Source organism: Lactuca virosa, chromosome 8 (genome assembly GCF_052849685.1).
Source record: "Lactuca virosa cultivar CGN04683 chromosome 8, Lactuca_virosa_CGN04683_v6, whole genome shotgun sequence".
In the NCBI taxonomy this organism is placed as follows: domain Eukaryota; kingdom Viridiplantae; phylum Streptophyta; class Magnoliopsida; order Asterales; family Asteraceae; genus Lactuca; species Lactuca virosa.
This window is the reverse complement of record NC_136433.1, coordinates 388,659,189-388,680,765: the sequence shown is the minus strand read 5'-3', so window position 1 is coordinate 388,680,765 and position 21,577 is coordinate 388,659,189.

Below are 21,577 nucleotides of genomic sequence, written 5' to 3'. Positions count from 1 at the left end.
TAATGATTTCTAATTAATATATTAATCCATTAACATATTAATAAATCATTTATATATATATATATTAATTTATTAATCTTATAAATTAATATCTCTCCTTTCATAATTTCCTTGTCCAGTTGCTAGGTTGAGGGCAACCCAAAAGGACTGTGCTGCTGTCAATTCAAGTACATACCAATTATAGTTATGGGCTTAGACACCTAATCCAACAGTCTCCCACTTGGATAAGTCTGTAACTATAATTGCTAGTATGCCTTCTAAATTTGACCAACAAATTGTAGCTTCCAAAAGCTGCTGCCGAACTCTGACCCAGTCAGTTACGTGTCCTAAGATAAGTGATCATATAACCCTTCGTTCTGCTTGATATCCCCAGACAAAAGACATGGAATGTAATCAATCTGTTTGTCCAGAATCTATGTTTCCCGATTCCTGATTTGTGATGATGTAGGACTTCTAATCGAACACATCAATTTAGTCCTGGCTGGGCCCAGCACATAAGTCAACACCAAATCATCGAGGGGCCCACAGATATCGCTTTTCCTGTTAGGGCAAAAGGAACGAATAAACGTTGACTCATATGCTTGTATCTTTTACTCATCAAATTATGCATGACAATACGTTTTATAACACCAAGTTACTGATGCGTTTTCGTATCACCAATGCACAACCGACTTGTAAATTACAACTCATATATCTTCGTTTCAAGATTATAAGATATTATCGTCTCAGTATTACTCGTGATGAATTCCATGAAGTAATACTCTGAGCGTGGGTTTATCCAATACTCAAATCTCAATTTCTGAGTACTCATGAACATTGCAGCAATTCTATTGCCATGTCTATCCTTAGACAATCTGCAATCCAATTCATGACAGTCTTAATTCACTACTTACTTCCAAGAGTACGAGCGACTGTGGAGTTTGAATAATCTCATTATTCAGGAAGTAAAACATGCAAAAATGAAACACAATAATAAACAATTGACAAAAGGTAGTAGCCAAACTTATAAATAATACTTTATTATTTAATCACCAAAAGTCAATTACATTTACTTTGTTACAAGTTTCAAAAACTAATCTAACTACTAAAACTAATATCATCTTTCAGTCCTATGCTCCGAGCATGCTGAATATGCTTAGCCCTACTCAGACCCTTTGTGAGGGGATCTGCTGGGTTATCTTCAGATGACACCCTCTTTACTATAAGATGGCCTTCTTCAACTCTATGTCTAATGAAATGGTACTTTCTGTCGATATGTATGGTCTTACCATGATCTCTCGGTTCCTTTGTCAAGGCAACCGCTCCTTCATTATCGCAGAAGAGTTCCATAGGCTCCTGGATGGTTGGAACAACTCCGAGATCCCCGATGAAGTTCCTCAACCAAGCTGCTTCTTTCGACGCTTCACTTGCTGCAATGTACTCTGATTCACAAGTAGAATCAGCCACCGTATTTTGCTTGGAACTCTTCCAAGTAACTGCTCCTCCATTCAGTAAAAATACCCAGCCCGACTGAGAACGGAAGTTATCTCTATCCGTCTGAAAGCTGGCATCACTGTAACCATCTACTCTCAAAGTATCACTGCCACCAAGCACAAGAACCCAGTCCTTTGTCCTTCGCAAATACTTGAGTATATTCTTAACTGCTATCCAATGAGCTCTACCTGGGTTTCCCTGATAGCGACTGACCATGCTCAAAGCAAATGCCACATCAGGGCGAGTACATGTCATAGCGTACATGATGGATCCGACAGCGGAAGCATAAGGTACACGACTCATGTCATCTATTTCAACATCTGTACTCGGGCATTGAGTCTTACTCAATTTGGTATTGCTCTGGATAGGTAGCTCTCCCTTCTTGGAATTTTCCATACTAAACCTCTTTAGTACCTTATCCAAGTATGTGCTCTGACTAAGTCCAATTAGTCTCTTCTTTCTATCTCTCAATATTCTAATCCCAAGAATATAGGCAGCTTCTCCAAGGTCTTTCATTGCAAAACACTTTCCAAGCCAAGACTTAACCTCTTTCAAGGTTGGAACGTCGTTACCAATGAGTAATATGTCATCGACATATAACACCAGAAAAGTTACTATACTCCCACTAGCCTTGATATACACACAAAACTCATCTTCACTTCTAGAGAAACCAAACTCTTTGACTTTCTCATGGAAGCAAAGATTCCAACTGCGAGATGCTTGTTTCAATCCATAAATGGATTTCTCAAGCTTGCACACTCTATTGGGAAACTTTGCATCAACAAAACCCTCTGGCTGACTAATGTAAACATCTTCAGCCAACTTCCCATTAAGGAAAGCAGTTTTGACATCCATCTGCCAGATTTCATAATCATGAAAGGCAGCTATGGCGAGCAATATCCTAATAGATTTAATCTTAGCCACTGGCGAAAAAGTCTCATCATATTCAACCCCTGGGGTTTGAGTAAAACCTTTTGCAACCAGTCGAGCCTTGAATGTATGCACATTCCCATCCATGTCTGTCTTCTTCTTGAAGATCCATTTGCACCCAACTGTCTTGCGACCTGGTGCACTATCAACCAAATTCCAAACTTGGTTGTCATACATGGACTTAATCTCGCTGTCCATTGCCTCTTTCCAGTTGGAAGCCTCTGGGCCTGCCATTGCTTCCTTATAAGTGACTGGTTCATCTAAGTTTACCAGTGTTCTGTCACTTATGAATGTGTCACCATCTGAAGTAATATGAAAACCATACAACTCAGGTGGCACACTCACCCTAGTGGATCTTCTAAGAGGTAATGAGTTATCAATTGGTTCAACAGGAACTGTTTCCTCTGGTTGAGTGCTAGTGTCATCTAAGGTTCCTTCATTGGCTGACTCTTGAATTTCTTCAAGGTCAATAGTGCTCCCACTGTCCTCTTTGAATATGAGCTCTCTTTCAAGAAAGACTCCTCTTCGTGCTACAAAGACCACGTTCTCACTAGGCTTGTAGAACAAATATCCAAAAGACTGCTTTGGGTAACCAATGAAAACACATTTCTCACTTCTAGCTGCTAGCTTGTCGTGAGTCTCTCGTCTTACGAAAGCTTCACAACCCCAGACTTTAATATGTGCTAACGAGGGAACTTTCCCTGTCCACATTTCGTGAGGTGTTTTGGCAACCTTCTTTGTAGGGACAAGATTGAGGATGTGGGCGGCTGTCTCTAAGGCATACCCCCAGAAGTGAATAGGAAGCGAAGCCCGACTCATCATAGAACGAACCATGTCTAACAAGGTTCGATTGCGCCTCTCAGCTACACCATTTAACTGTGGTGTCCTAGGAGGAGTCAATTGTGAGACTATCCCACATTCTTTCAGATAGTCGTTAAACTCGATACTAAGATACTCCCCGCCTCTATCGGATCTAAGTATCTTTATCTTTCTGCCCAATTGATTTTCGACTTCATGCTTAAACTCTTTGAACTTTTCAAAAGTTTCTGACTTATGCTTGATCAAGTAGATATATCCATATCTGCTATAATCGTCAGTGAAGGTCACATAGAATCGATTAGCATCTCTTGTAGTTGATCTGAAGGGTCCACACACATCCGTGTGTATGAGATCCAACAGACCTTCACCTCTTTCACAAGACCCTGTGAATGGTGATTTTGTCATCTTTCCCAAAAGACAAGACTCACACATATCATCTGACTTTAGGTCAAATGATTCCAACACTCCATCCTTTTGGAGTTGGGCTATGCGTTTCTTGTTAATGTGTCCAAGACGACAATGCCACAAGCATGCCTTGTCTACACTATTAGACAAGTCAATATTAAGTACACTATTTCCTAGGCTATCAACACAAGTCACTGTTTCATACACACCATTACAAGGCAAAGCTTCAAACATAAAAACACCATTCTTATAAACAAAAATTGAACCATTCAAATCATTAAAAGAATATGTAAAACCTTGTCTGAACAATGCATGAAATGAAATAATGTTTCTCGTCATCTCAGACGAATAGCAACAATTTATTAAATCTAATCTAACATCATTACTAAGCAGAAGCTGATAAACTCCGATCTTGGTTACTGGTGAAGACTTTCTGTTTCCCATGATCAGGTTTATCCTTCCTCGCTCTATCTCCTCACTTTCCTTTAGACCCTGCAAATCAGAACAGATATGAAAACCACATCCTGTATCAAGGACCCATGAACGAGAAGATAATGAGTTATTAGCAGAAATAGTGTAAATACCTGCCGAAGATGGCTTCACTTTGCCATCCTTGATATCTTGCAGATACTGTGGGCAAGATCTCTTCCAATGCCCTTTTTGGTTGCAGTAAAAGCAAACTGCCTCTTTTGGATCAGAAACATGGGGAGTGGAACCATTGGGCTTAGCCTTTGGGCCATTACTAGATGACCCAGCTTGAGCCTTGCTCTTCCAGTTTTGCTTGGGAGGACCTTTCCTCTTTTTCCCCTTTCCCTGTCCAATAGCCAAAACAGGGGCACTAGCAGGTGTGGAGGGTATACTTTTACCCTTCATCCCTGCCTCAGCTGTCTGCAACAAGTTGTGCAATTGGGCCAAGGTCTGCTCAGTATTGTTCAAATGGTAAGTTAGAATAAACTGACCATAACATTCAGGAAGTGAGTTCAAGACCATGTCAATGGCCAATTCCTCATCAAAGTGAATATTGAGCTTGACCAAACGCTCTATGTAGCGTTGCATTCTTTGCACATGTGACACTACCGACTCCCCATCCTTCATCTTGCAAGCCATGAGTGACTTGACTACTTCGAACTTTTCTTGACGAGCTCGCTTATGGTACTTTTCCATAAGGTCCTTGTTCATCTCGAAAGGCCAGTAGTCCTCATAGTACCTCTGCAGTTCTGGGGACATAGTTGCCACCATGATGCATGCCACTTTGGTAGCATCATCGTAATGTTTCTTGTAGGCAGCAAGATCTTCAGGAGTAGCTTCATTCTCATCAAGCTCTTTGAGCTCCTTTTCAAGAACATATTCTTTGTTCTCGAAACGAAGAGCCATCTTGATGTTGCGCATCCAATCGTTATAGTTTGAGCCATCCATAACGACTTTGGAGCATATATTGAGCAAGGAGAAGTTCTGGTTGGAGGAGGATGAAGTAGAAGTGTTTCCAGGAGTAGACATCTGAAAAGAAAGAAAGTTTTAGTTAGATTTCAAGATACCTTAATAGAATAACCCAAAGATATAATATCAAGGTTAGGATCCAACTATGAAGATTCACAACTTAGAAATGGGATGCCGAGATCCAAGTGCAAATTTCATAAAGGTAGGTGAATGACGATTCACCAATTCCACCATTAGACGAAACAAACGAAGTGAAATTCCTAATTCTTTTGAGATACATTGAAACTATTCAATGGCATGTTTTAATCTCAGATTATGCTCTTCTATTTGTGACTGGGATGCCGAGGATCACAAACAAGATGTGAATAACCATGCAAATGTGCTTGGTAACCTCATTGTCTTTATCATTAACTATTGATGTGCTGGTAAACCACACACGCTCCATCAAAATGAAAATTATGAGATACCCATTACTACTCTTTATTAGTGCCTTTTAGTGTGCTGGTTAACCACACACGCTCCACTAACGACCAATAAAGCATAATGTGCAATTTCATGGATTAGCATACTTTTCACATTTTTCCTAAAGTAACTAGAGTTGGGATTTTGAAAATAATGTTCTAGTACTTTCTTTAATATCATTGTACTTTTAATGAGAAGTAGTTGTCCTATCAAATCCGTTCTGCTAACGACCCTCCACTAATCAAGGAAGCGGTGGGTGAGAGTGGACACCCATTCAACTACCATTTTATAGGCAGTTTCCTTATACCCCCCTTATAGATTAGCTTCGTGAATGAGGCATACTAGCGATTTGACTGACCATATTCTTATACATATAATATTAAACCTTTAATTATAATATATATATAAGGTGTGTTTTAAAACTTTTTAAAACTTCAAGGGTTTATATAAATTTCGAAATTTAAGCTGTTAAATTCAAATTTAAATAAACCAATTCACTAGATTTAATATTTATCTATTAATTAACTATTAATCAAATTATTAAATCTTGTAAGGATTATCTAATTTAAATTAATCAATTAATTTAATCCTAATCCTTATCCCTCTAATTTCGAAAAATAGGGTAAGGATAATTATCCAATTAATCTAATTAAGTAACAATTACCCAAAAAACAAGAAACCCTAGTTATCCTCTAGCATATTTCGAAATTTACAAGGGAGGAGGCTAGGGTTTTCAAAACCCTAACCCTAATTTCGATTAGGGTTCTTTGGAGGCTAGGGTTTTCGAAAAAACCCTTTGATCCAAAACCCTAAAAATCGAAAATTTGGCCTTTAGGGTTTAATAGCTATAAACCCTAATTTGCAATTCAACAATTGTAGCAATTCAATTTAAAACAACAATGGCTCTGATACCACTGAAGGGTTTTAGGTACAACAAATAAACTAGAAAACAATTCCTAAGTTCACATGCAACCTACTTTGGATCTATGTTTTAACTGTTGAACATACAACTTTGAATTGCAAAACAAGAACCCTAGAGGAGAGAGGCTATTATCGAAAATAGTAAACTAGGGTTTAGGGTTTACATACCTTTCAATTGTTATAGCAAACAATTGATATTCCCTTGATCTTGATCTTGATCTTCTTGGAAGCTTTAGCACCACAAGTGTAATGCCTCTAATGGAGTCACACCCAAACTAGCAAGAAGGAAAGTAGAAGAGAGAGAGAGGAGAGGGAGTATGCAAAATCTCGGCCTTAGGGTTTCTTCAAAAAAAAAGAGTGACCAAAAACATGAACCAGGAGGCTCCTTATATAGCTGAGGGATCTAGGGTTTAAGGGAAACCCTAGTTATCCTTTGCTTAGGGCCTAAGCAAACCCAAGGGCCTTATCCAAGCCCCTATGGACGAAATTATTAGGGTTTCCCCTAAAGATTTCGTCCACCCTCTTCCAAGGGGGTTCTAGAGCCTTCCACTCAACTATTAGATAATTGCAAACTAGTCCCTGCACCTTATAATTAATTCTTTTAACCCCAAAATCAATTCTGATTAATTTCTGGCTAACAATTAATTAAACATAATGATTTCTAATTAATATATTAATCCATTAACATATTAATAAATCATTTATATATATATATATATATATATTAATTTATTAATCTTATAAATTAATATCTCTCCTTTCATAATTTCCTTGTCCAGTTGCTAGGTTGAGGGCAACCCAAAAGGACTGTGCTGCTGTCAATTCAAGTACATACCAATTATAGTTATGGGCTTAGACACCTAATCCAACATCAATGTGGCTATCTGGATCGGTAGTTCCATTGTTCGTCTTAAGTTAGGGTAGTTTGGCGGTATTGGGGATTTCGTACTCCAGGAGTTCTTTAAAAAATGGCGATGTGACGCTTCGCGATAAGCAGTCTTGGGTTGGAACTTGCTGGTTGAGGTGGTACCCTAGCGATTGCATCGCCAAGAATGGCTGAACTAGCATATTGTTGTAAGCGGTGAGATCTGGTGTTGCTAGACCATAGTGGCTAAGGGGTTGAAACGGAGTGGGGAAGCTGTATGGCATGGGTATCTGTTGCTGGGCCACATGTGTTTGCTGTTGGGCCATGGGTGTCTGCTGTTGGGCCATGGGTAGCTGCTGTTGGGCCATGGGTGTCTGCTGTTGGACCATGAGTGTTTGCCCGCCATCAGTAGTTGGTGGTTCTGTGGTTGCGATACAATACCCGCGCCAATCATAGCGCTGTTTGCGTGTATGTTAACCGCGAAGGGTGTCACGGTTGTCATTTGAGCGTGATGGGAACCGACGGTGTTGGAGAAAAGGGGTTGCGAGGTGGGTATGGCGTATCGGCTGGGTGTGATATTGTTTGGTAATGGTGGGATGGTCATGGGAATCATGGTGGGTATTGTTTGGTTCTGGGGTAGGGCGGCCTGCGCAGCCGTGGTGACGGGAGTTGGGAATGAATCTGGCGGCGGAGTTGTCACAAGGTACGGTGGCGGGCCGCCGAAAGCCGGTGTCGCTTCGAAGGAAAACGACAGGTAACCAGATGTTGGTGGTATTTCGGATGTTGGTGGCTGACCACTGGAAGACGGTGCCGCCGGAGTGTCAGTTACCTCCAACGACCCCATCGGGTGTATCGGGCTGTGTGGTGGCTCCGATGGCTCACCCGTCGTCTTCTTCGTCATGTGTGTTTACGAGAAAAGAGAAAGAGAAAGGGTTTGCGTATCTATTGTCACACAAACAGATGGCACCAAATGACGCGACCTGGCTCCGAACCACCTGGGCTATGGATGAACGGCGTCCGGCTGGAACCTGAGAGGTCACAGAGAAAAGGAAGGCGTCAGCCGTCGTCCGGGAGGAGGTCCCAGAAGAACGCTCCGACGGTCAAGTTAGTTGGTGAAATGAGAATGGGCGTATAGAGAATGAAGGCTGGGGTGAAGAGAGCTTACCTCGTCAAGGCCAGATGATAGGCCTTTTATACTGAAGATCTTCCTCGGACCGTACGAGGGACAGGGACTGCGATCCCGACATGATCCGATGCTCTTATTGGAGAAACATGCTCCACGTTTGTGTCCGGTCCAACGATTGGTCCAGGCAATTATGCTCTGGCCTGGCGTCTTGTCGCCTGGAGCCGTTATCCTTGGACTGTAGTTAGAGGACAGTGCTTGGCGAGGGCGAGCTTCTTACGCGGTCGCCGCGTAGAAATCCGGGGTCGTTTGGGACGTCCGGGTCGCCCGGTCGATGGTAGCGCCCTGCTAGGGCTCGCCTGTCTCTGGACCGCTCTGAAGGGCTCGTCATCAGCGACAATGAATGATGTGCCAGTCATACGAGAGTACATGGATATATTCCCGGAGGATTTTCCTGGGATACCTCCAGAGAGACGTGTTGAGTTCAGGATTGACCTAGTCCCTTGTGCGGCTGCAATAGCCAAGGCACCATATCGGTTGGCTACTCCCGAGATGCAGGAGTTGTCTACACAACTGCAAGAGCTGCTAGACAAGGGATTTATCAGGCCGAGCAATTCGCCATGGGGAGCCACGATCCTGTTTGTGAAGAAGAAGGACGGGTCACATTGCATGTGTATAGACTACCGGGAGCTAAATAAGGTAACGGTGAAGAACCATTATCCCCTCCCGAGGATCGATGATTTGTTTGACCAGCTACAGGGTGCATCTTGGTTCTCTAAGCTTGATCTGCGATTGGGTTATCATCAGATGCGAGTCAGAGACGAGGATGCGAAGAAGAAATCATTTAGGACTTGCTATGGTCACTATGAGTTTGTGGTGATGCCGTTTGGGCTCACCAATGATCCAAACACGTTCATGGACCTCATGAACCATGTGTGTAGACCGATGCTGGACTGGTCTGTGATAGTTTTCATTGATGACATCTTGGTTTACTCCAAGACTCAGGAGTAGCATGAGGAGCACCTGAGGGAGGTGCTGGAGACACTGAGGAGGGAGAGACTTTTCGCAAAGTTCTCCAAGTGTGAGTTTTGGTTGCGTGAGGTGCTGTTTCTGGGGCACCTTGTCAACCAGAAGGGTATTCTGTTCGATCCGTCCAAGATAGAGGCCGTGATGCAGTGGGAGGTTCCGAGGTCTCCAACTGAGATTCAGAGCTTTCTTGGTCTAGCGGGTTATTATCGGAGATTCATCCAGGATTTCTCCAAGATCGCGGTTCCTGTGACCCGACTGACCAAGAAGTCGGTGACATTCCGTTGGGGGCCTGAGCAACAGGCAGCCTTCGAGGCACCGATTTTGACTTTGCCGGAGGGATTCGATGACTTTGTGGTTTACTGTGACGCTTCGCTCAAGGGCATGGGTGCGGTATTGATGCAGCGGGGTCACGTGATATCTTACGCTTCGAGGCAGTTGAAGCCTCACGAGGCTAACTATCCGACGCATGATTTAGAGCTGGGGGATGTGGTTTTCGCCCTCAAGATTTTGAGGCATTACCTCTATGGGGTCCGTTGTACCATTTATACGGTCCTCAAGAGTTTGAGGTACCTCATGGATCAGCCGAATCTGAACATGAGGCAGCGTCGGTGGCTAGATGTGGTGAAGGATTACGACTGTGAGATACTTTAACACCCGGGCAAGGCCAATGTGGTGGCTGATGCTTTGAGCCGCAAGGCAGTGGCGGCTCTAATTCGAGATATATGTGTGAGGATGACGGTGATTACTCCATTGTTGGAGAGGATTAGAGAGGCATAGGTTGAGGGCCTGAAGGAAGAGCGTCGGAAGTGCGAGCGGATCATAGGCCAGGTGGCCTCGTTTGACTATGACAATCGTGGGTTACTGACCCTGCATGGGGGGTCTGGGTTCCATACTGGGGCGGAGTGCGGCAGGTTCTGATGGATGTGGCCCACAAGTCCAGGTTCTCTATTCATCCCGGGGCGACGAAGATGTATCAAGATCTTCACCCTGAGTAGTGGTGGCCTTGCATGAAGCGGGACATAGCATGGTATGTAGAGCGGTGCTTGACCTGCAGGAAGGTCAAGGCCGAGCACCAGAGACCCTACGGCAAGATGCAGCCGCTAGACATTCCCATGTGGAAATGAGAAGATATCACTATTGACTTCATTACAAAGCTTCCCAGGACCGCACGTGGAGTAGATTCGATATGGGTCATCGTGGATAGGTTGACCAAGAGTGCTCACTTTATCCCGATCCATGAGAGTATATCGACTGAGAAGCTGGCCGAGATCTACGTGCGTGAGATAGTGGCACGACATGGAGTGCCTCTCTCAGTGGTGTCAGATTGAGATGTCCGTTTCATTTCCAGATTTTGGAAGCGATTTCACGACGTGATGGGTACTTTTCTCCACTTCAGCACCGCTTTCCACCCTCAAACAGATGAATAGAGCGAGAGGACGAATCAGACTCTCGAGGAAATGTTGTGCGCATGTGTTTTGGATTTTGGTGGCAGTTGGGATACGTATCTTCCGTTAGTGGAATTTTCGTATAACAACAGTTACCATGCCAGCATAGACCGACCTCCCTTTGAAATGTAGGATCCCAATATGTTGGAGAGAGGTCGGTCAAAGAGTCATGGGGAGTACTGAAGTAGTACTCAAGACTACTGAGAGGATCCATCAGGTTCGGAGCAGGCTCTAGACTGCTTAGAGTCGGAAGAAGAACTATGCCGACAAGCGGCATTCAGACTTGGAGTTTCAGGTGGGCGACATGGTCCTCTTGAAGGTGTCACCTTGGAAATGTGTCATCCGGTTCAGGAAGCGGGGCAAGCTGGGCCCCAGATACATTGGTTCGTTCAGGATGTTGGCTCGGGTGGTCCGAACTTGGATCTTCCAGCAGAGCTCAGCCAGATCCACAGTACTTTCCATGTTTCTCAGTTACATAAGTGCTTAGTGGATGACTCGGCGGTTGTGCCACTAGAGGACATTCAGGTTGATGACAGCATGAATTACATCGAGAGACCGATAGCTATTGTCGATAAAAAGACGAAGGAACTAAGGAACAAGAAGGTTGAGCTGGTGAAGGTGCAGTGGCAGCACCACAAGGGTTCAGAGAGGACTCGGGAGCCCGAGGAGGAGATGAGGGAGCACTACCCAGAGTTGTTTCCCGACGTAGCAGACTTTGAGGACAAAGTCTAAGACAAGTGGGGGAGAATTATAACGCCCGATTCCTGGTACGCATTTAATTATAATTTATTCATTTTTGCAGAGCTACTCGACGAGTTGGGAGCCCCTAACTCGTCGAGTAGAAATGAAATTGGACGCGAGATTTAAGTCACCTACTCGACGAGTTGAGAAGCCTCGACTCGATGAGTAGGGCTGTCAGGATGAAACCCTAATTCGGGTTTTGTACCCTATTTAAGCATCTTAATCCCCACCTTATGGCCTCATTTCTAGCCTCCAAGTCCCAAACCATAATCCACGAAACCTTGGAGCCTTTTTGTGAGTTTATGAGCCATTTTGAGTGAACTTTGTGTATTTGAAGCTTGTGAAGAAGAGAAGAAGCTTAGATTTTCAGAAGGAAACTAGTAGATCCAGAAACAACTTCTCATCCTCTTCATTTTCTGGTAAGCAAGTATCAACCTTGCTTAATAGCTTGTAAGATCTCTTCTTTGTCACTTCATGGGATTTTTGGTCCAAGAAGCTTAGTCCTTGGGAAATGGACGTCCCAAGTGACCTACTTTTCAAATCTGGGGTCTAGAAGAGGTTTCATGGCATAAAGGTGCAAACTTTATGACCATGGCTTTTAGACCAAGATCTATGTCCTAGAGAACTAGGGTTTTAGCTAAACCCTTGAGGAAGGGTTATTAGCGGGTAAAGTTGGAAACTTTACCCCTTAAAAGGACACAATCAGTTTATGGGAGAAACAAGATGCTTGGATCTGAAGAATAGGGGCTTAATCCCTTAAGATGGCCAAACAGACTGAGGAACTCGTCGAGTTCAGAGAAGGGACTCGACGAGTTGAGTCGTTATGTCCCGATTCAGTTTAAGATAGAACTCGGCGAGTCTGTGAAGGGACTCGACGAGTTGAATCATTTTATCGTGACCATGAGTAGCCAGGGAACTCGAAGAGTCAGGGGGTGACTCGACGATTTGGATCACGAGTTCAAGACTTTTTATTCATAGAACTCGATGAGTTGATGGGTCAACTCGACGAGTTAAGTCAACCTAGAACGTTGACTTGACAGAATGTGACTTTTACCAAGGGTAATGTAGTCATGCTACCTAAGAAAGAATTTGGACATTGATTTAGTGATATTGTGATGATGTTAGTTGATGAGTCGCGGAAGCAGCCGATAGAGACCCTTATCGAGAGATTCAGCAGCCAGCTTTGTGAGGTGAGTTCTCCTCCAGTAGGAATGGCTCGAAGACACCAATGCCGGCCCGTTTATGTATGCTAGCGTATGCCGGAATTAGGTTCGATACCGTGGTTAGCCCGAAGTAGATTATATGTTTCCGGACCACGGTCCGATGCCGGGGCAAGCCCGACGAATGTTTTGTATGCTTGATGTCTTCGTGATTATTGCATGTGTTTGTTTATATGTTCCGGACTTCAGTCCAATGCCGGGGCAAGCCCGATGAATGTTTAGCTTATATGTTATGTGTTATATGTTCCGGACTTCGGTCCGATGCTGGGGAAAGCCCGAGGAATGTTTATATGTTTATGTTATGTTTTGTGTTATATGCCTGTTAATATGTTGTATGTATACCAGACTTCGGTCCGATGCCGGACGGGGCCCAATGTCGGGCGGGGCCTGATGCCGGATTCGTCCGATGCCGGGCGGGGCCCGATGTAGCGGAAAATGCCCAATGTGTGTTATTATGTGATAATGTGTATGGGATGTGGTAGTTTGGGGAGACTCACTACACTTCGTGCTTACAGTTTTCAGCTTTGGTTTCAGGTACTTCCGGTAGCAAGGGGAAGAGCTCAGAATGACTTCATGGCACACACCGTTTATGATTAGCCTGGGATATTTACTCTGATTTATTTGACATGTGATTGTTATGGATACACTATTTTGACATTGAGATATTATGGTTCATGTTTTGATAAATGAATTTTAGTAATTCTGTTTAAATTAATGATTTTAAAAATGAAATTTTTTTTGCCCGTATTTTGGGATGTTTCAAGTTGGTATCAGAGCATTGGTTTGAGGGACTCAGGCACACTCTTGGGTGTGTGTGAACTCAAACTAAGGAACTGGTTTGAAAATTTTCAAAAGAAAATCATTTTTATAAAAAGAACTTCGAAAAGAGAAAAGAATTTTGAAAAGAGAAAATGGTGTGGTGCATGCAATCAGCCGAGCTCAAGTAAGTACTCCCAAATTACCCATACAAGTTTATGTTATGATATGTTTATGAGAACTGCATTCTAGATTAGGGCTAAGGATCTAGGAAGGATGCCTTATGTGCCTGTTGTATGCATATCAGCTTTATGAACTGCATGTTAGTACAGATTAGTCAGTGATATGATGGCCTGATTAGAATATGCTTGATTATGTTACTATATGCTCGAATGTTGCTTGCTTTGTACTTTTTGGAGTTCTAGTTATCTTTTACTAGCTAGTAAACGAATATGTTAAGTTACATATTGCGAGGACTAAATAATTTCAGAAGGTTAGGTCTAGCTCTATTTTGCAGCTCTTGTTTGAGTCCAACCGTTGTAGGGTAAGATCTCTCATTCGAAGAATTATCTAGTCTTAGTGATATGTAATGGTATCCGCGAGCTAGTTAGGGTGAGATAGCAGGGACTTCTTATGCAGCTGATGGTGGAGAGTGGGTTGGTGATTACCCTAGCGCAAGCCTGGGATGAGATTAGCGTGAGAACAACAATAACAGTAGAAGGGACATGGTGGAGTCATGGTAGTTCTTGAGGAAAGTACAGATAGATGTGGAAGGTAGTATGGGCCCGTACTACTGGAAGCAGAGGATTCGTACTCAAATCAAGGAAGGCTGAGATGAATCCAGGGAACTTGTAGTATATGTGATCCCTCGAGATAGATTAGTATTCTGATGTTTGTTATGATGTGTTTACAGAACGGTGGTATTACGCACAAGACCAGTCGGTAGTTCAGGCGTCGGTGAGGGATCAGGCTCGGGCTCTGGAGTCGGGCAGCTAGATGACCAGACGAGGGAGTTCATCTCCTCTGAGATCACGCGCAATATTCTGGATCAGACTCCTGTGATCTTCGACACGATCAAGGAGGGTATTTTGGAGCTTTTGGATGAGAGATTGAGTGCTTTCCGCACCGAGGTGGTGGCCATGATGGGGTCGTGCACACTGACATTCAGGGAGTTCAGAGCTTGTGGAGCTCCCGATTACCATGGGGCTCGGGACCCCATTGCGAGCACTAGATGGTTGGCTGATGTCGCCAATGCATTCCACACCAGCAGATGTACCGAAGGGGACAAGGTTCGACTTGCATCCTGTCTTCTAAAGGACAGGGCACGTGACTGGTGGGAGGAGGTCGGAAATTCCATTAGTGATGATGCAACTCTTGATGCTATTACTTGGAGTGACTTTTCGGCCAGGTTCAAGGTCGAGTTTGCACCTGTGATAGAGGTGCAGCAACTTGATAGAGAGTTCCAGGATCTACAGCAGATGACTGAGACAGTGACTGAGATCATTGTTATGTTCAGGGAGAGGGCCCTTCTCGTTCCGCAGTATGTGGTGGACGAGGAGATGAAAAAGGCCCGATATCATGAGATGTTGTGGAGTGATATCCACCAGTTTGTGAGCCGCTCCAGCTGCAAGACGTTGGAGGACATGATTGCTAGGGGAGAGAGAGAGAGAGAGAGAGAGAGAGAGAGAGAGAGAGAGAGAGAGAGAGAGAGAGAGAGAGAGAGAGAGAGAGATGAAGAGGAAACCCGAGGGGGTCAGTCAGGGAGTTCGGGAAAGAAGCCCAAGGTATCAGACCACCGACCTAGCAGCCAGCAGGGCCGCAACCGTTGTGGAAAATGCGGCAAGTTGCATGAGGGGACGTGAAAGGCAGGGAGTTCAGGCTGCTTCAAGTGCGGCCGAACTGGACATGTGAGCAGAGATTGTACAGCTACTACCACCACCACGACAATATCAGATATGATTTGCTTTCAGTGCAATCAGAGGGCACACAAGCGGTCCCAATGCCCGAGTTTAGCAGCGGCAGGGCAGGTGGCAGCACCCTCTCCTGCTACGTTGAGGATTACAGACGGCCGTTAGGGCCAGGCAGTGGCGCCTGTGGCGAGGAGAAGGGTCTTTCAGTTGACAACAGAGGAGGCACGAGCAGCTCCCGACGTGGTGACGGGTATGTATCTTCTCCTTATCTCTTTATTTATATTGATTATTGCTTATGTTTATGTGTTTCGTTATAGGATCGTTCCTTGTGAGTGGTATATCTGCTATGGTATTGTTTGATTCGGGGGATACCCGATCTTTTGTGTCGCTCGCGCTCAGCAAGCGATTCGTAGGGGCTCCGGGGGAGCTGGATTGCCCAGTTGATGTGGAGATAGCAGATGAAAAGACCGTTAGGGTTTTGAGGGTTCACCAAGGATGTTCACTGCAGAGGTTTGATGAGCAGTTTTCTGTGTATTTGGTCCCTATTCCCATTTGAGGAAATAAGGTTATAGTTGGTATGGACTGGTTGAGCCCCAATGGGGGTAGTGATCGACTGCGAGCAGCAGCTAGTGCGGGTTCGGAATCCCAGTGGGGGAGGGTTAGTGATTCAGGGCGAGAGGCCGCAGGGTGGACCGACTCTATGTAGAGCAGCGAGAGCGAGGCGCTACCTTCAGCAGGGTTGCGCAGGTTATGTCGCATATGTTATGGATGTTCTAAGTCCATAACTATATTTAGTATGTACTTGACCCGACTTGGCACGGTCCATTTGGGTTGCATCTTCATCTCAACTGTTGGATAGACAAAATGAGAAAAAGGACACTTACGATTTGTTAATATATTATAAGTTCTAATATATTAATATGAAATCATATTATTTAATTAGTATTGATCAAGAATTAATTTGGAATTAATTTTGTGATAAAAAAGAGACTAATTAAATATATGGGGATTGATTTGTAAATCTTTCATTCTTATATATTGGGCTTATGGTTCATGATTCACTAGATTGGGCTAGGACCCATTGGGTGCTCCATGGATGCTCCATGGAGGTTATAACCCATGGATCATGGGGGAAATGAAAAGCCATGCACATTAGGGTTTACATGGTGTAACCCTACATGTGACACACTATATAAAGAGCTCCATAGCTAGCTAAATCGGCCACTATGACAAGACAAGGAGGGCTAGCCGATTTTGTGATCAAAGTGTTCTTATCTCAAGTTATTCCAAGAGTTGTGGGTGTTGTGTGAAACATTTGAGGCATCACATTTGGGGTGCTAGGCTCACAAGGTCTTAAGGAATCCAAGCAATATCAAAGGTATGACATTCTACTAGTTTTTATATTACAAGTACGCCATGCCATGCTAGTTAGGATGTAAACCTTGGAAAATTCTTATTTGCATAAATATTAGAGAAAACATAGATCCAAGGTTTCTAGGGTTTCATGTACACCTTAGGATTGTTAGAATGCTCAAAACCCATCAGTGGTATCAGAGCCTAGGCTTGTTTTCTTTGTATTTGATGCAAACTGCTTGAAAAAGTCGAGAATTCTGCAATCTGAACAGTGAACTCGCCGAGTCCATGTCAAAATGCATCCTACTCGTCGAGTAGGTTCTTGCACTCGACGAGTAGGAGCCCCTGTGTGCATAATTTCGAGTTTTTCTGCTGGAAATGGACTAGAATCATTACCCTAAACTGTTTTGGACTTGTAAAACCTGTTTTTGATGGTGTAATGATTATGCTAATCCATTTTTAATGGTTATTATCAAAATTTTAAGTTTTATATATGTTTATATGATTCTTGAAATTGTTGATATGAATGTTCATACTTGTGAGTTTTAGAAGGTCATAGGAATTATTTGCAAGTTGTTTGTTAGTGTAATTATTGATCTTAATGCCTAATGATGGAGTCCATAATTTGTCCTCAAGTTATGGATTACCAAAAGCCACTTCTTTAAATTGTCATTAAAGAGCCATAGGTTACATAATATGAATAGTCTTCATTTTAATAAACCATTAAACTCATAGGTTATGAACATGAAAGGTTTTGAATAGTTTCAAAACTTGCCCTCAAGTTTTGGAATTTGTAAAGTCTTTTAGAAAACTTTAATTCCAAACCTGTCACACCCCCGGATCAGGACGGCGGAAACGTCCGGAGGCGGGTGACTTCATTGCACAGTATCATAACAGTTGCATATAAATGAAACATAGCAAATCCAAATATCATACATCAATATAACAAGCTTACATTGTTTTACATCATGTTCATGTTCGCAAAGTTTACACAAAAGAGACATCAGTAAGCAAATCCAAAATATAGCAAAATAATCTTGAGTCTGCGATCCACAACCTGCTTATTGGTTTCCTGAGAATACAAGTCGTTTGAAAAGCGTCAACATAAAATATGTTGGTGAGTTCATAAGCATTTTTGTATAAAACTTTGATGATAGTTTAGAAATCCAGAAAATCCGATGTTTTCTTATCCAAAACAGCTGTATGACTTGTTTTAAACTCGAGTATAGTTACATGTGTGTCTTAGTTAGTCGTTTTCGAAATAGTATATAATTGTTTACTCCAGAAAATCCTATATTTTCTGATGTTTAAAATAGTAGCTTTGAAAACCATAACACTTGTGTAGAAAAGTTTCTTTTGTACAAACCAAAACATAGTTGTTTGTAAACCAAAAGTGAAATCTGTATAAATACATTTCTAATATATTCTAGTGAGTCGTTATAACCATACTAATACGACGGAGTGCCCGTTATGAGGTTCTTCAGGCGTCGGTTTCGTTTAAGACATTTGTCACCCTAGACTGGCCGGTCTAGCTGTAGCGAACAGCGAAGGTGCGGGGTGTCAACCCCGTATAGATCTATACACAAATTCCCGCTCCCCCTCCAGGAGACTCTGGTTATAACTCTTACAGGACTTTAGGCGTACACTATTATATAAATAAATGTACTGTGAAGATTTGTCTGACTAGAATACTAACTGACTTTTGAGAAAATCGTGAAAACCATTATTTACTAAATAGATAATAATAGCCTTACTCGTTGACTAGATATTTCGTTTCACTACGTATCATTTGTTGAAAATAATCCGCTTTAAATATTTATCAAATCGAACCAATATTAGCGAAATCGACAAAATGGCTCTTTTCTTTATAAATTACTATGTGAGACCCCATTTGTCGGAAGATGTCAAGTTATGGTTTGTGTAAAACTATGACTTCTGTGAAGTTATGACAGCGGCATTATGACATGCAAATGTTTCTGTCATAAAGGCTTTATATGTATATTTCCTTAGTGAAAGTGTTTATCTCAAATATTTGTAAATAATTACTAATAGTTTGCAAAAAGTCATTAATATGACCCTAAGTTCCAAATTTCGAAAGTTTCTAGACACAGTCTCATCATATCAAGATATAGTTCAACAACTTTTAATTCTAGACAAAGAGCCATGGATCAAGGGAGTATGTTGGACATACTCAAAAACTTGGGAGGCTCCTTTTGTAAATAGTATTCTTCATATGGTGACTAAAATATTATTTATCTTCATGTGTTTTGTGAATCCTCACGTTCACAGAGAGTTAAAATAAAATAATAATATTCAACACACACATACCAAACATACGTATACATGCAATCATTCAAGAGTTTAGAACAAGAGATGACTTGTACTCTCCCCCAAAAACAATAGAAACTTAGAAAAAGTGGGGTATGAAGCTCACCTTGGTTTAGTTTGCTGGAGTTTGAAGAGGTGTAAGGAGCTTCCAAGTTTCAACACTTGAAAGGTTCTTTGAACTTTAGGAAATCCTATGAATAATTTTATATGTAAATATAGTGAAATCTTAGGAATGATGTGGAAAATCACTATTCAAAGAAGATGAACACTCACCAAAGAATTCTGAAAATTTTCCTTGAAGGAATGAACTTGGAGCTTGAAGGAGTTGAGAGCACTTCTTAGAAGCTTACTGGAGGTGAAAGTGAGAAGTGGAATAAGGGGGAAGAAAGAGTTCACATATTCTAGATGGAGGGATAAGGAGTGACTTGACATTTGCTTGGAGGGCTGGTGGGATAAGGAGTGTATGGCATTTGCATGGGAAAATGGAGGATTTGCATCACATCACAAAGTCAAACTCCTTATCTTCTTAGAAACCCTTTAAAAATCTTGAATATTATTTTACATAAATATGTTTAAAATAATTAATTTTGGCATAAAATAGGGGTTTAGGACATGAAAAATACGAGTTTGGTGTGATTTCTGGCGTCAAAATGCCTTAAAATGATAAAAAGGTCCGGAAATGATAAAAATCCGAAGCTTAGAGGCGAATTCCGGAGTCCCCTTCTAAATTCCGGAGTCAATATGAGAGGTTCGGAGTCAGCTTACAAGGTTCCGGAGTCAGCACCAAATTCTGGAGCATTTCTCGGACTTCCGAAGTCAAGCGCGAGATCAGGAGCGAAGCCAGCAGTCCGGACCGGAGGCGCGAAGCCGACTGGAGAATCCGAAGCTGCCTCAAGCGAGATCTTCCGGAGCCACTTTCGGAGCAGAACCGAAGGGTCCGAACAGGGGGGGGGGGGTTCCGAAGGTGCACTCCTCTTGGTTCCTTAGAAGGTGTCCGGACTGAGAAGGTTCCGGACCAAGAGGGTCCTTTCGGGTTTTCTACTCCGGTTTTGGGCTGTTTCCGATTGAAGAAGGTACGTAGAGAGATTTGGGAGAGATTTCACATACTTGGAGAGATTTGGGAGAGATTTCATATTCTTGGAGAGATTTGGGAGAGATTTCACATACTTGGAGAGATTTAGGAGAGATGTGATATTCTTGGAGAGATTTGGGAGAGACTTCATATTCTTGGAGAGATTTGGGAGAGATTTCATATTCTTGGAGAGATTTGGGAGAGATTTCACATACATGGAGAGATTTGGGGAGAGACTTCATATTCTTGGAGAGATTTTGGAGAGAGAGAAATACAGTGAGAGAGATTGAGAGAGACTTTGCCGGGGGCCTTTATTAATGTTTTTCTTCGTAGTTCAAAGGCCGTAGACTTAGTTACATCCCATTTTGAGTGTTATACACCCCCGAAGGGCACTTAATAATGTTTTATAGAGCTGTTACTTCCCTCAATCAGATTAGGGTTTTAAATTCTGAACCTTTGAAACCTTCAAGTGTTACTTTACATTAAGATTTATAGTCATACATTAGAAAACATAAAGTAATTCCTAACATATAAGCACTAGATGAGTTGACCAGTTGCCCCGTTGGTCTTGACTTGACTTTGACTTGACCAGAAGTTTGCCGGTTGTCACAAAACCCTAGAGTTTTAAAAGTTAAAATTCAACCCTTATACTTTATAATATTATAAGTTAATAATATATATATATATATATATATATATATATATATATATATATATATATATATATATATATATATATATATATATATAAGATCAAGTCAGTTTTACCGTTAATAGGCCTCATTCACGAAGCCGGTCTATAAGGGGGGTATAAGGTTGTTGCCTATAAAATGGCAGCTTAATGGGTGTCCACTGTTACCCACCGCTTCCTTGACTGGTGGAGGGTCGTTAGCCGAACGGGTAGGACAAGGACTATAATTCTCATTAAAAGTATAATGAAATATATAAAGTAACTATTTTTTTTTAAATTCCCAATCTTAGTTACTTTAGGAAAATGTGAAAATGGTGCTAACCCATGCAATTACACTTTGTACCTTACCAAGTCGTTGGTGGAGCGTGTGTGGGTGACCGACACACTAACATGGAGTAGTAAGAGTGGCAAAGTGTGACTTAATATTTATCATAGATCGGTGGAGCGTGTGTGGGTAACTGGCACATTGATTAGGTGATAAAGATTAAGGGTACCAAGTAAATTTGCATGGTTGCTCACACCTTGTTTGTGATCCTCGGCATCCCAGTCACAAACTTGAGAGGGCACAATCGAGATTTAAACATGTCATTGAAAAGT